This window comes from Lynx canadensis, chromosome B4 (assembly GCF_007474595.2).
Source record: "Lynx canadensis isolate LIC74 chromosome B4, mLynCan4.pri.v2, whole genome shotgun sequence".
In the NCBI taxonomy this organism is placed as follows: Eukaryota; Metazoa; Chordata; class Mammalia; order Carnivora; family Felidae; genus Lynx; species Lynx canadensis.
Window position 1 is genome coordinate 43,597,014 of NC_044309.1, and position 13,115 is coordinate 43,610,128.

Here is a 13,115-nt window from a genome sequence, read left to right on the forward strand (position 1 = left end):
GGACCAGGACTCAACCCAGAACAGTGAGATCGTGACTGAGCTGAAATCGAGTGGGACACTTAACCAACTGAGCTACCCAGGCACTCCTGTAGCCTAACTTTTTCCATATGGAAACTTTAAGAACCTTATTTTGTCCTTGAATTCTGAAATTCTGTAATGAGGTGCCCTGTCAGCCTATTGTCCCTCTTTCTGTCGGGCATTCAATGGGACGTTTTTAAATGGAAACATGTCCTTCGTTTCTGAGAAAGTTTTCTTTCATATTTCTATTATAATTTTCTTCCAACTTTTCCCTCTGTTCTTTTTCTGGAATTCCTTTTGGTGAGATATTGGTGCTCTTGGGTTGATTTTCTTCTGTCTGTCTTTTTTTTTTTTTTTTTAACATTTATTCATTTTTGAGAGACAGAGAGAGACAGAGCATGAACGGGAAGGTGGCAGAGAGAGGGAGATACACAGAATCCGAAGCAGGCTCCAGGCTCTGAGCTGTCAGCCCAGAGCCCGACGCGGGGCTCGAACTCACGAACGCTGAGATCGGACCTGAGCCGAAGTAGGACGCTTCAACCGACTCAGCCACCTAGGCGCCCTTGATTTTCTAATATCATTAAACTTTTTCCCCATTTTTTAAAATCTGTTTCTCTTTAGATTCTACTAGCTAGGCTAGTTCCTCAAGTTTTTCCTCCACTCTCTTCATAGAATCTCTTTCCTGAATTTATTATAACTTTAATTTCCAAGCATTCTTTCTTATTCTTTAAATGTCCTCTTATGTGATGAGTTTTTTTTCCCCTACTTCCCCACCAAATATATTAATTATAAGAATATTTAGAATTTTTCTTGTTGTTCGCCATCAACTTTTACATGACTTTATCTGATAAGTGCTTGCTTTGGCCTCTTTATGTTGTTTGTTTGTTTTGTTTGTTGTTTGGAGGGGGGAGGGGGCAGAGAGAGAAGCGAGAGATCCCAATCAGGCTTCATGCCCAGCGTGGACTCCCATGCAGGATTCAATTTCACAACTGTGAGATCACGATCTGAGCTGAAATCAAGAGTCATGTGCTTACCGTACTGAGCCATCTAGCTTGCCCCTGGTCTCTGTTCTTTTAAAGGGACTTTCCTAAATATCTAGTGTCCCATAAGTGCCTATTAATATGTGAGGGTGAGATACTAAATAAACAGTAGAACATTATGTATCTGGAAACCCGCGGACATCCTTACGGATGTTAAGGCAGAGACTGTTCATGTCCTTCTTATTCTCAATAGGTTCTTTTGTATTCGTCACTTTTCTCAGAGAGCAATTCTCCTTTAGGCTGAGTGAAATAACCTCAGAAAGAGTAAGACAAATACGATAGGATCTCATTTCTGTGTGGAATCTTTAAAGCAACACAAGAAGAGAACTCACGGATATAGAGAAGAGATTGGTGGTTGCTTTAAGTGAAGGGTTAGAATGGGCGTAGTGGGTGAAGGTGGTCAAAGATACAAACTTCAGTTATTAAATAAAATAAGTCCTGGCAATGTAATTTATATCCTAGTGACTAGAATCAATAATCCTGTATTGTATACTTGAAAGGTGCCAAGATAGTAGAGCTGAAAAATTCTCATCACGAGAAAAAAAAAGCTTGTCCCTACGTGTGGATAAGATGTCAACTAGCAACTTGCAATGATTCACAGTATATACACATATCAAGTCATTATCTTGTACACCTAATGCTAATATAATGTTATCTGTCAATTATACCTCAATTAAAAAACAAAGAAAAGAACAATTCTCTGGTTTGCAGCCTGGTTGTGTTAGCCTGCATCTTAAGGATCTTGAAACCAATGAAAGAGTCTCTGATCTTATTATTCATAATACAGTTAATTTCTCTCTTTTAATAAAATACATCCTCCTTTAGCCTTTCCTAAAGACTCCCAACCTGAATTCAGATTTCTTTTTGGTCAGCTCATTCCAGGCAGCAACTTCCAATCTCCTGCAGCGATCAGATTGAGTTTGGTTGTTCAAGGTGGAAAGGAGCTCAAAGACTGAAACATGCTTATGTAGTATTTTCAACTAATACTCCAGTTTTCCCCCTACGGTATTTGTTTTCTACTTCTGACCAACAAATTACCATAAATTTAGTGGTTTAAAATAATTTCACTATTTATTATCTCATTTTGCTTATGCCAGGAGTCTAGGCTGGCTTAGGCGGTCCTATTCTTCAACCTCTCACAAGGCTGCAATTCAATGTGTTGCTTGGGGGCTGTGGTCTTATCTGAGGCTCAACTGTGGATCTACTTCCAACCTCGTGTGTTGGCAACATTCAGTTCCTTGTAGGCTGTCAGACTAGAGCCTCCATTTCTCATTGACCATAGCCTTCAATTTCTCACCACAAAGACTTTTGCAACATGGTATCTTGCTTTCTCAAAGCCAGCAATAAAGAGAGTCTCCTCCAGCAAGGACAGGCATTAACAATCTTATGTAACATTATTATATTTCATGTATTTTCTTTTATTTTATGGGTAGAGCAAGTCATGGTTCCCACCCACACTTCAGAAGAGGGGATCGCGCAAGGGCACAAAGACCACAACAGAGAGATTGTGGGGCTATCCTACAGTCTGCCACCACATCCAACTTTAGAGGTGCATAGTCTCTCTAATTTCATAGCATTCAGAGTTCTATGACTTAAGTCACTTGACATATTCTAAAATGTATAATATTTATCTTTTGTGTTCATTTCCTCCTAATCCTTTCCAGTCCATTATTTGTTTTTGAATGAATGTTGTTTTAATGGAGTTTTTGAACAAAGCAGAAACAAATACAGCTGTTCAATATTATGAATACACCTGAAAGTCCCCTACTGAATTTTTAAGTAAACTTTGTTCAGCAATTAAAAACAAAAATCCAAAAAAAAAACCAAAAAAAAAACCAAAAACAACAAGAACAACAACAAAAATCCATGATATCTTAAGAATAACATAGACACATTACACTTAATGCTTCATTTAGTTTTATTAAAGGGCAAATAACTTACGATGTTAACTAATTAGGTTTGAATCCTATATGATATCTATATAATATTATAAATTTATATAAGTATAAATACAGACCTTAAATTATATATATATAGGTGGTGTGCATATGCATATATACCAAAACATTTTCTATTCAGGGAAACATTGGGTTTATTTGTATTGATAGATGATTTTCAAAAAATGGTATATAAAGTTTATAGTATTTGTAATGAAATTTGCACAATTTAAGGTAAACATATTTGAAGAAAGGGAGTAACCTAAATTTACATGAAACCTACAAAATACTCTGATGATTTTATTAGCAAAGAGCTAACATTATTAAGATTATTATATACTTCAGATATTAACTTACTTAAACCTCCCAGCATCACAAGAAATATAAGAGCTATGTACTTTGACTGTCCCTATTTACTGATGAGGCACACAAGGCAATTTACCCAAAGTACACAGAAATGTGAAATCCAGGGCTATTTGACATCAAAGCCTATACATTCAATAACTAAACTTAACTGCTTCTCTGAAACTAGAAGCTGAGATTGAATATGGTTCCTCCCTATAAGAAGTCAATTTTCTAGTGAGTGAGACAAATCATTCGCTAACAATTAATATATAAAGCAAAAGAATTCTGCCACAGAGTATGCACAAAGTTCTACTGCCACCTAGAAATACACCAGAAAGGAACTGACACTCACAAGCAGGGGTGAATTTTGAAAGAAAAGAACCTTTCAAAGCTAATGAAGAAACAAAGCTAATGAAGAAGTGCCCTAGTCACGCTGCAACGCGCCATCAAATATTTTCAGCATATGCAGCCTTTTGTGTTAGGATGGTTTCTCGCCACTCCAGGACTTTTTAAAACACTTAGTAAAAGCGGAATCACACAATTGGAGTCTTTTGTGTCAGCTTATTGATCATCGGTTTTTTGGATACATTTGTGTCCTGCCGTTGTGATAAATACAGTGCTTTATGTATAGATGCCACCACAATGTATCTATTCTCAGTAGAGGGACACCTGTGTGTTTCCAGTTCAGGGCTAGTATGGATAAACTGCTCTGAAATTTTTGTATCTTTCATTGCATGCACAGACACGTTATTTGTGCAGCAGATGAATTGGAATGTAATGGGTCATAAGGTTGTCCCATTGGTAGAGACTGCCAACCAAGATAGTAGCTGTCAGTTAATCTCCCTCCACAAGTGCAGTGGGCGCTTGAACTAACACATGGGTTAGGGGGACAGACAACCCTACAGAGTTGAAAAATCTTGTGACAACTTTTGAACGCCCAGAAAACGTAACTCCCAATATCTTACTCTTGACAGAAAGCCTTACCAATAACATAGACGATCAATTAACATATATTTACGTGTTATATGTTATTATATACTGTATTCTTTTTTTTTTTGTCTATTTGGGAGAGAGAGAGAGGTGTGTGGTGTGTGTGTGTGTACGTGAGTGGAGGCAGAGTAGGAGAGAGGGCATCTCAAACACCCAAGTTCAGCATAGAGGCAGACGTGGGGCTCAATTCCACGACCCTGGGATCATACGCTGAGCCGAAATCAAGAGTGGGTCACTCAACTGACTGAGCTGCGCTGGCGCCTCTGTACTGTATTCTTACAGTAAAGCAACACAGATCAGAAAATATTATTAAGAAAACCAAAAGGAAGGAAATACATTTATAATATTGTACTATACTTATTGAAAAAAAATCTGTGTGTAAGTGGACCCACACAGTTGACACCCATGTTGTTTAGAGGTCAACTGTACAGGAGTTCCAACTGATACAAATTCTCACTAATGCTTGGTAGTCTCTGTTTTTGATTCTTTTTCTAAAAAAAAAATTAGACATTGTAGTCGGTCTTACAATAACTCGTTTTAGTTTTAATTTCTATTCGATGACGATTTGATAAGCATATTTGCCATTTCAGTTTGTGTGTGGTCTGTGTGTGTGCGCGCGCGCGCAATGACCTTTCAAGTCTTTTTGCCCATTCAAAAATGTGCGTGTTTTTCCTTCTTGCTGATTTCTCGACTCTTCATCTACAAATCTTTCAGTCTTCGCTGAGGGAGTCTGTGTGCCTGTCGAGACACATCTGCGACACTCGGGCAGGCAGGTTACAACTTTTCTCAGCCTTCCCTTCCTGTTTGTGCAGACTCTTAAGGTCAATCAGAGGTGAAAGCTTAGCCCCCCACCCCCGCCCCTCCAGGCCATTCCTGGGCATGCGTTCCGATTCTGGCCTCATGTGTATCACCTTTTAGGGTCCAGGAATATGTTCAAAGCCCACTTCTCAAAGTCCGCTACAGGTGTTCAAAGCCCACATGCAGCAAAACAAGTATCAAAACTCTACTAATGAACAAAATTTTCGCTTGGATGTTTTGGTCAGCTTTTCATGCCCATTGTGATTATTGTTGCCACTGGAAGCAAAACAATTGCCACTGAAGTTCTGAACAAACACCTGCAGGAAATGGGGAAGGACTAGGCGGTTTTGACGAACTCTCGTTTGAAGATGACTAGGCAAGCTTCGCAGCAGGTGTAACCTTGAGGAAAAGGAGCTGTTTTGTCGGTAGGGGGCCCTAAGTGATTGTGGTTGCCATAAACTTTAACAGCAGTGACCCGTGACGTTCAGCGTGACACATTCTCAATGGCTATGTCCCAAGTGTCAGACGGCCTGGGTATGAATCCTCGATCTGAAATTTTAAGGCCTTGGGCAAAGTACTTACTCTCTATGTAACTCGGTTTCCTTATATACAAAATAAGACATTAATAACACCTAAGGCACGGGGCTATTGGGAAGATTAAATGAATTAATTGTATGGTAAGCGTTTAGTCTCTGGCTGATAGAAGCACGATGTAATGTTGGTTATAATTATTGCTATGTTTTTATTATCCTTATTAATCATCATATCATCATTCAAAACAAATGTTCCTTACTTTTATATTTTTGGGTGCTTTGCATAATGCAGGGAGCGAGTATCGGCACATTTAGCAAAGTAGTAGGGTTTGAAGGCTGTACCACGTGGATGCAGCAAAATGTGACTCTTGGAGAAGCCGGCAACAGCAATTAAGGGTGAGAGGTATTAAGCAACAAGTAACTTTTTGAGCACTGAGTCTGAGAATTTCTCAGAAGATTTCTTAAAAGCAGGAGGAGACTTCCACTACTTTCATTTGGTTATTCAAAAGAAACATGGTGATTTCCTCCCTAGGTAATACCCATCCTCTCTCCACAAAGGAAAACGTGTTGAGCCAGTAAAATATTCTAAACATATTAACGGCGTCAGTGAGATAGCAAATTAGTAAGTAACCCCAGGCAAGTCCAAAAGAAAGTTAAAACCCAGAAAGAAGAGCTGCCTGTCCTGTACAAGATTCTCAAAGACAGAATCAGAGCAGCAGAAGAGGGTTTGGGGCAGTCTAGGAGCTTGGGCAGGTGTAGGGAGATTGAAAAATCAGTATATCTGGTTGGTTCACCAGAAAGCTACACCCCAGGACAAGATTGTCTCGCCTGGATACCACGGACATTTTGAATCAGATTATTCTTTGTTGTCGGGAGCTGTTCAGTGCCTTGTGTAGTTTGGAAGCGTCTCTTACTTCTCCCTTCTAGAGGCCAGTATCAAGCTTTCCCCGGCATTGACTGCCCGCCATGTTGGACAACCAAAAATACCTCTAAACACTGCGCTAGGAGTAAGGCTGAGGAAGAGTGGCTGGTCTTTGAAGGAGATGAAGGTCAACTTCAAACTTTTCAGTCACTAAAATTGAAGGGAAATGATGCCAGATTGCCAGTGTTGAGGAAGGAGAAATTTCCTTTTCTTCCCCACCCCCAGGGTTCTTCTAGCTAGCGAGGAATTAAATTGATATGAGATAGATTAATAGGAGGAAAAAAAAAGACACAAGTTTTATTACATGTCATACTCAATTATGACATTGAGATGCAAAGAAATGACCAAGGCAGACAATGTTTACACATTTTAGAAAAGAGACAATAGGAATTGACCGGATAAAGAAAACATAGGGACACCTGGATAACTGGGTCAGTTAAGTGTCTGACTTTTGATTTCAGCTCGAGTCATGATCTCACAGTCATGGGATCCAGCCCCCTGATGGGCTCCATCCACACTGGGCATGGAGCCTGCTTGGGATTCTCTCTCTCTCCCTCTCTCTCTCTCTCTGCCTCTCTCCTGCTCACGTGCTCTCTCTCAAAAGAAGAAGAAGAAGAAGAAGAAGAAGAAGAAGAAGAAGAAGAAGAAGAAGAAGGAAACAGGTGTTTGGGAGCTTTTTTTTTTAATATGAAATTTATTCTCAAATTGTTTTCCATACAACACCCAGTGTTCATCCCAACAGGTGCCCTCCTCAATACCCATCACCCACCCTCCCCTACCTCCCACCCCCCATCATCCCTCAGTTTATTTTCAGTTTTTAAGAGTCTCTTATGGCTTGGCTCCCTCCCTCTCTTTTTTTTTCCTTCCCCTCCCCCATGGTCTTCTCTTAAGTTTCTCAGGATCCACATAAGAGTGAAAACATATGGTGTCTCTCTTTCTCTGTATGACTTATTTCACTTAGCGTAACACTCTCCAGTTCCATCCACGTTGCTACAAAAGGCCAGATTTCATTCTTTCTCATTGCCAAGTAGTATTCCATTGAGCTTTAATTAGTAGCTTTAATTCTATGTGGAATTTGGGCTGAGGTCATAGATTACAGTAAAAGAGTAATGAGAGGTTTTTTTCTACAAATTTCTCAACTTCAAAGTCTCTGTCTTTGGTGATAAGGAGGTCTTTTTCCTTCCTATTATGGGGAGGGCATTTTTTTCACATGGGGGATTTATTTCCTGCTTTCAGGGGGACAAGGGAGAGTCTGAGTGTCCTTGCGTTGGTTGTTTTCCAAATAGCTTCAATTCAAAACAATCAATATGCCATTGTGGCACATTTGGGATGGCCTGCCCTGGGCCTCTACAGTTCCAGTTCCTGCCCTGGGCCCCTCCAGTTTCCAGCTTCCCTGGAAACTTCCACACTACAAGCTGATCTGGTGACTGTGGAGAGAGAAATGGAATTAGTAAATGCGTGGTAAGAGATCTGCAGAGAGTAGAAAGAACATAGATTAGAATGAAGTTGACAGGGGCGCCTGTCAGGAGCACCCACAGGAGCCTGGGTGACTCAGTCAATTAAGCATCACTCTTGATTTTGGCTCAGGTCATGATCCCAGGGTCATGGGAGGGAGTCCCATGTCTGGTGCTCTCTCTCTCTTTCTCTCTGTCTCTCTCTGAAAAAAAAAAAAAAAGACTGAGGATGAATAAACAGAAAAGAACAAATCAGAGCCCATTTCCCACATCTCATTAAGCCAGTCCAAGCTCCAGAAAAAGATCAGGTCTATAGAATACCTGTACTTCTTTTGTCTGACAAAAAAAGTTTAATTCTTTCTTTTAACAGATTTAAATTAGATATTATTTGTCCTGCTTTGTTTACAGAGAAGCAACATTTTTCACTGATGATGGCATAAGCTCCTCTTTGCACGACAGTGTTGGAGTACCATAAAGGCTGAGCTGTTAACTTCTGAGTATTTATTTTTTTTAATATGAAATTTCTTGTCAAATTGGTTTCCACACAACACCCAGTGCTCATCCCAACAGGTGCCCTCCTCAATGCCCATCACCCACTTTCCCCTAACTTCTGAGTATTTGTAAAGTTCACTTTGTGGTATTGAATTCCAGTTCCATGACCATGGAGAGACTTAGGATTGCTTTTCTGACTGATTATCTCCCAAATTTGACTAATGGGACCTTTAGTGCTGAATAGAATTTGGAATTGTGACATACTAATGGATTTTCTATGATTTCTTGAGGGACACATTTATGTGGCACAATTTTAGGAACAAAGGAGCACAGGTTTGTAATTTGGCAGGCAGTTAGCTGGAGTGCTTACTCACAGAAAGGAACCAGGTATCCAAGATCACATTGTCCTGACCACGTAGTTAGGAACCCCATTTATGCTTTGTTGCCGCATAACATAAGGAGATTTTTATGGACAAGATTAAGTTGAAATTTTGAAAGTCTGGGACATCTCATGACCTCTGCCACCGATAATGTTCACATCCACATGTCTCCATTTCTCCTGTGAGAGCAGAACAGGTTGAGAAACAGCCGACATAAGAAGCCTGTAGTTACCAATCACAACATTATTTAAATAGGAGTAAAGGGATTCAGAGCAAGTCTCTCCAAAATGTGCCACGTGGGCAAGCAGACTGTTGCAAGCTGAAGTCAATCAAGACCCAGCAGACTCAAGAATACCTTTACCTCTCCCTTAAACTATCTAAAAAATATTTAGATACGGGACCTGGCTCAGAAAGAGAGCCATTAACAAGAGATAACATTTTTACGTGAATGACTTATTTGCATGGCAGGTCAAATGTCTGTTTATCAAACATCTCTGTTCTTCTCATTGGTCTGTGAATTATTCTTCTTCCCTTTGAAGCCCCAGGCCTTAGCTTAAGATGACACAGAAGTCTCCATTGCCCGGCTTGCCCTTGGGTCTTACATTTTTATGGGGTCCCTGCACATTTGCAATTAAATTAGTTTTTCTCCTTTTACTCTGTCTAACGTTAATTTGATTGCCAAGGAGGTTAGAAAGGTAGAAAGAAATTCTTTTTCCTCGTCCACAGTAAAAAACAGAAAACAACCCAAATATCAATCAATACCGCCTATTCATACAGGAAACAACATATAAGAATGAAAAGTAATTAACAACAGGTACGCCTAACAGCGTGGATGAAACTCACCCATGTGATGTTGGCTATGAGTTTGACCTTGAGATATACCGAGGGAAACTAGACACAGCGGAACACTTACCATTTCATTCCATTCATACAAAGGTCAAAAAGAAACTGCAAACATCAATTTTATGATGTTATGAAAACAGGTATCTCTGTATTTCTGGGGGAGATGAAAGGAGTAGGGATGAAAAAAGGGCAAGAAGGTGTCATTTGGTGCTAGCAATGTTCTGCTTTTTGATTTGGGTAGAGTTTTCATGGATATTTGTTCTGTAAAAAATTGTGAAACCTACATTTATGTGTTGTACCCTTGTCTGTATGTTGGTTACAAGTTATTAAATATATTTCATTAATATTAATTAATACAGTATTGTGTTCATTGCAAGCTATTAAACACATATAACATGTATAAAATAAGATATTAATATTCACTATAGTATATACTATATTATTAATATCACATTTATATAATATTCATTATTATATTAATATTGATAATTAGTCACATTATATACTAAGAAAAATGTGACTTTCAGGTCTCAAAAACAAGACATTTTGAAGTATGTTTTGGTAATATAGACTTTGGTAATAGAGGCTTTAGCATATACAAAGTACTTTAGCATATTTGCACATATTACATAATAAATAAACATTAAAAAGCTTTTGAAAAGTGAGTTCTTTGGAGAAGTGTCTATTTAAGTCTTTTGCCCCTTTTTTTTTTTTTAATTTTTTTTTCAACGTTTATTTATTTTTGGGACAGAGAGAGACAGAGCATGAACGGGGGAGGGGCAGAGAGAGAGGGAGACACAGAATCGGAAACAGGCTCCAGGCTCTGAGCCATCAGCCCAGAGCCTGACGCGGGGCTCGAACTCACAGACCGCGAGATCGTGACCTGGCTGAAGTCGGACGCCCAACCGACTGCGCCACCCAGGCGCCCCTGCCCCTTTTTAAATCAGGTTATCACTATTATTATTTTTTTGCTATGAATTAAAAAATATTCTTTTATATTTTGCATATAACACTTTATCCAGATGTATGTTTTCCAAAGATTTTTTTCTCATTCAATAGGTTACCTTTTCAAATTTTTTTTTAAGTTTATTTATTTTTGAGAGACACAGACAGCATGAGTGGGGAAGGGGCAGAGAGAGAGGGAGAGGGAGAGAATCCCAAGCAGGCTCTGCACCGTCCACACGGAGCCGACGTGGGGCTTGAACCCACGAACCGTGAGATCACGATCTGAGCCAAAACCGAGTCAGATGCTGAACCAACTGAGCCGCCCAGATTCCCCAGTTACGTTTTTATTCTGCCATTCCCTCTGCTCTGCAGAAGCTTTTAGTTTGATGTAATCCTACTTCTATTTTTGCTTTTGCTGCCTGTGCTTTTGGTGTCATTCAAGAAATCATTGTGGAGACCCATGTCAAGAAGACTTTCCCTTATTTTTTTTTTTTCTGGGATTTATTTTCAGGCCTTCAATCCATTTTGACTCAATTTTTATGTATGGTGACATCAGGTAAGGATCCAATTTCATTCTTGTAGATGTGGAAATCCAGGTTTTTCAACACCATTTATTCAAAAGGCTATTCTTTCTCTACTGTGTTTTCTTGATACCCTTGTCAAAGATCAAATGACTCTATATGCATGCTTCCCCCCACCCCCCGGGCTCTCTAGTTCCACTGATCTCTATGTCAGTGTTTATGCCAGTACCATACTGTTTTGATTACTGTAGCTTTGTAATATATTTTATTATTTAAAAAAAAATTTTTTTCTTAATGTTTTTATTTATTTTTGAGACAGAGAGAGACAGAGCATGAGCAGGGAAGGGGCAGAGAGAGGGGGAGACACAGAATCGGAAGCAGGCTCCAGGCTCTGAGCCATCAGCACAGAGCCCAATGCGGGGCTCGAACTCATAGACTGCGAGATCATGACCTGAGCCAAAGTTGGACGCTCAACTGACTGAGCCACCCAGGCGCCCCTGTAATATATTTTAAAATGAGGATGTATGAAGCCTCTAGCTTTGTTCTTGCTCATGATTGCTTTGCCCATTTGGGGGTCTTTTGTGGTTCCATCTGAATTTTAGGATTGTTTTTTCTTCTATTTCTATACACTATATCTTTGGGATTTTGATAGGGGTTGCACTGAATTTGTATATTGCGCTGAGTGATATGGCCTTTTAATAGTATTAACTCTTCTAATCCGTGGACACAGAATGTCTTTCCAGTTATTTGTATCTGCACTAATTTCTTTTATTAATGCGTTCACCATGTAAGTCATTCACTTTTTTGGTTAGGCTTATTTCTAAGGTTTTTTTAATTCTTTTTGAAGCTATTGAAATGGGATTGTTAATTTCCTAGTGTTTGTTGTTGGCGTATAGAAATGCAAGTGATATTGTATTTTGATTTTGTAACCTGCAACTCTACTGACTTTGTTAAGAGGTTAGATTTCATGCTGTGATTTTTTAAATGTTTATTTATTTATTTTGAAAGAGAGAGAGAGAGGGGGGAAAATGAGTGGGGGGAGGGGCAAAGAGGGAGCAAGGAAGAATCCCAAGCAGTCTCTGTGCTCTCAGCGCAGAGCCTGATGCAGAGCTCAAACTCATGAACGGGGAGATCATGACCTGAGCTGAAACTAAGAGTCAGAGGCTTAACCAACTGAGCCATCCAGACCCCCCCTCATGTTGTGAGTTTGAAACACAAACAAGCAAACAAAGTCCAAAAGAACAACTTTGGGAGGTGATGGATATGTTTATCACCTGGATTGTGGTGATGGTAACATGAGCATATATATATACATGTGACCAAAGTCACTAAATTGTACATATTAATTACGTGCCATTTTCTGGCATACGAATCATACCTCAAATAAATCTAGAAAACAAAACAAACTAAAACAAAGCTACACATTAGGTAGTGTTATTTGTGGTGTAGATCATCTCCTTGGTCTGCACTGTGGAGCAGAAACTAGATGCAATGTCTTTATAATGAAATACGTAAAGCTGATTATACTACCCACGACACTTAAACTGTGTTTAAACTGCGTTTAAAAAGAAAAACAAACCTGCAGTTTCTCTCCCGTTAAATACATCTTCTGAGCCAAGAAACAACCCAACAAAACAAAAGTGCAGTGACTTTGCCCCGCCACTAGGTGACACTGCACCATGCCGTGCCCAGAAGAGTGGGGGAACTTGAGTTAAATTAGGATAGAGGAGATTCTTGAAGCAACCTTATTTTTTTTTTTTTTTCTTTATTGAGGTATAGTTGAGGGATGCCTGGGTGGTTCAGCCAGTTGAGCGTCCAACTTAAGCTCAGGTCATGATCTCCCGGTTCGTGGTTTCGAGCCCCACGTCGGGCTCTGCACTGACAGCACAGAGTCGGC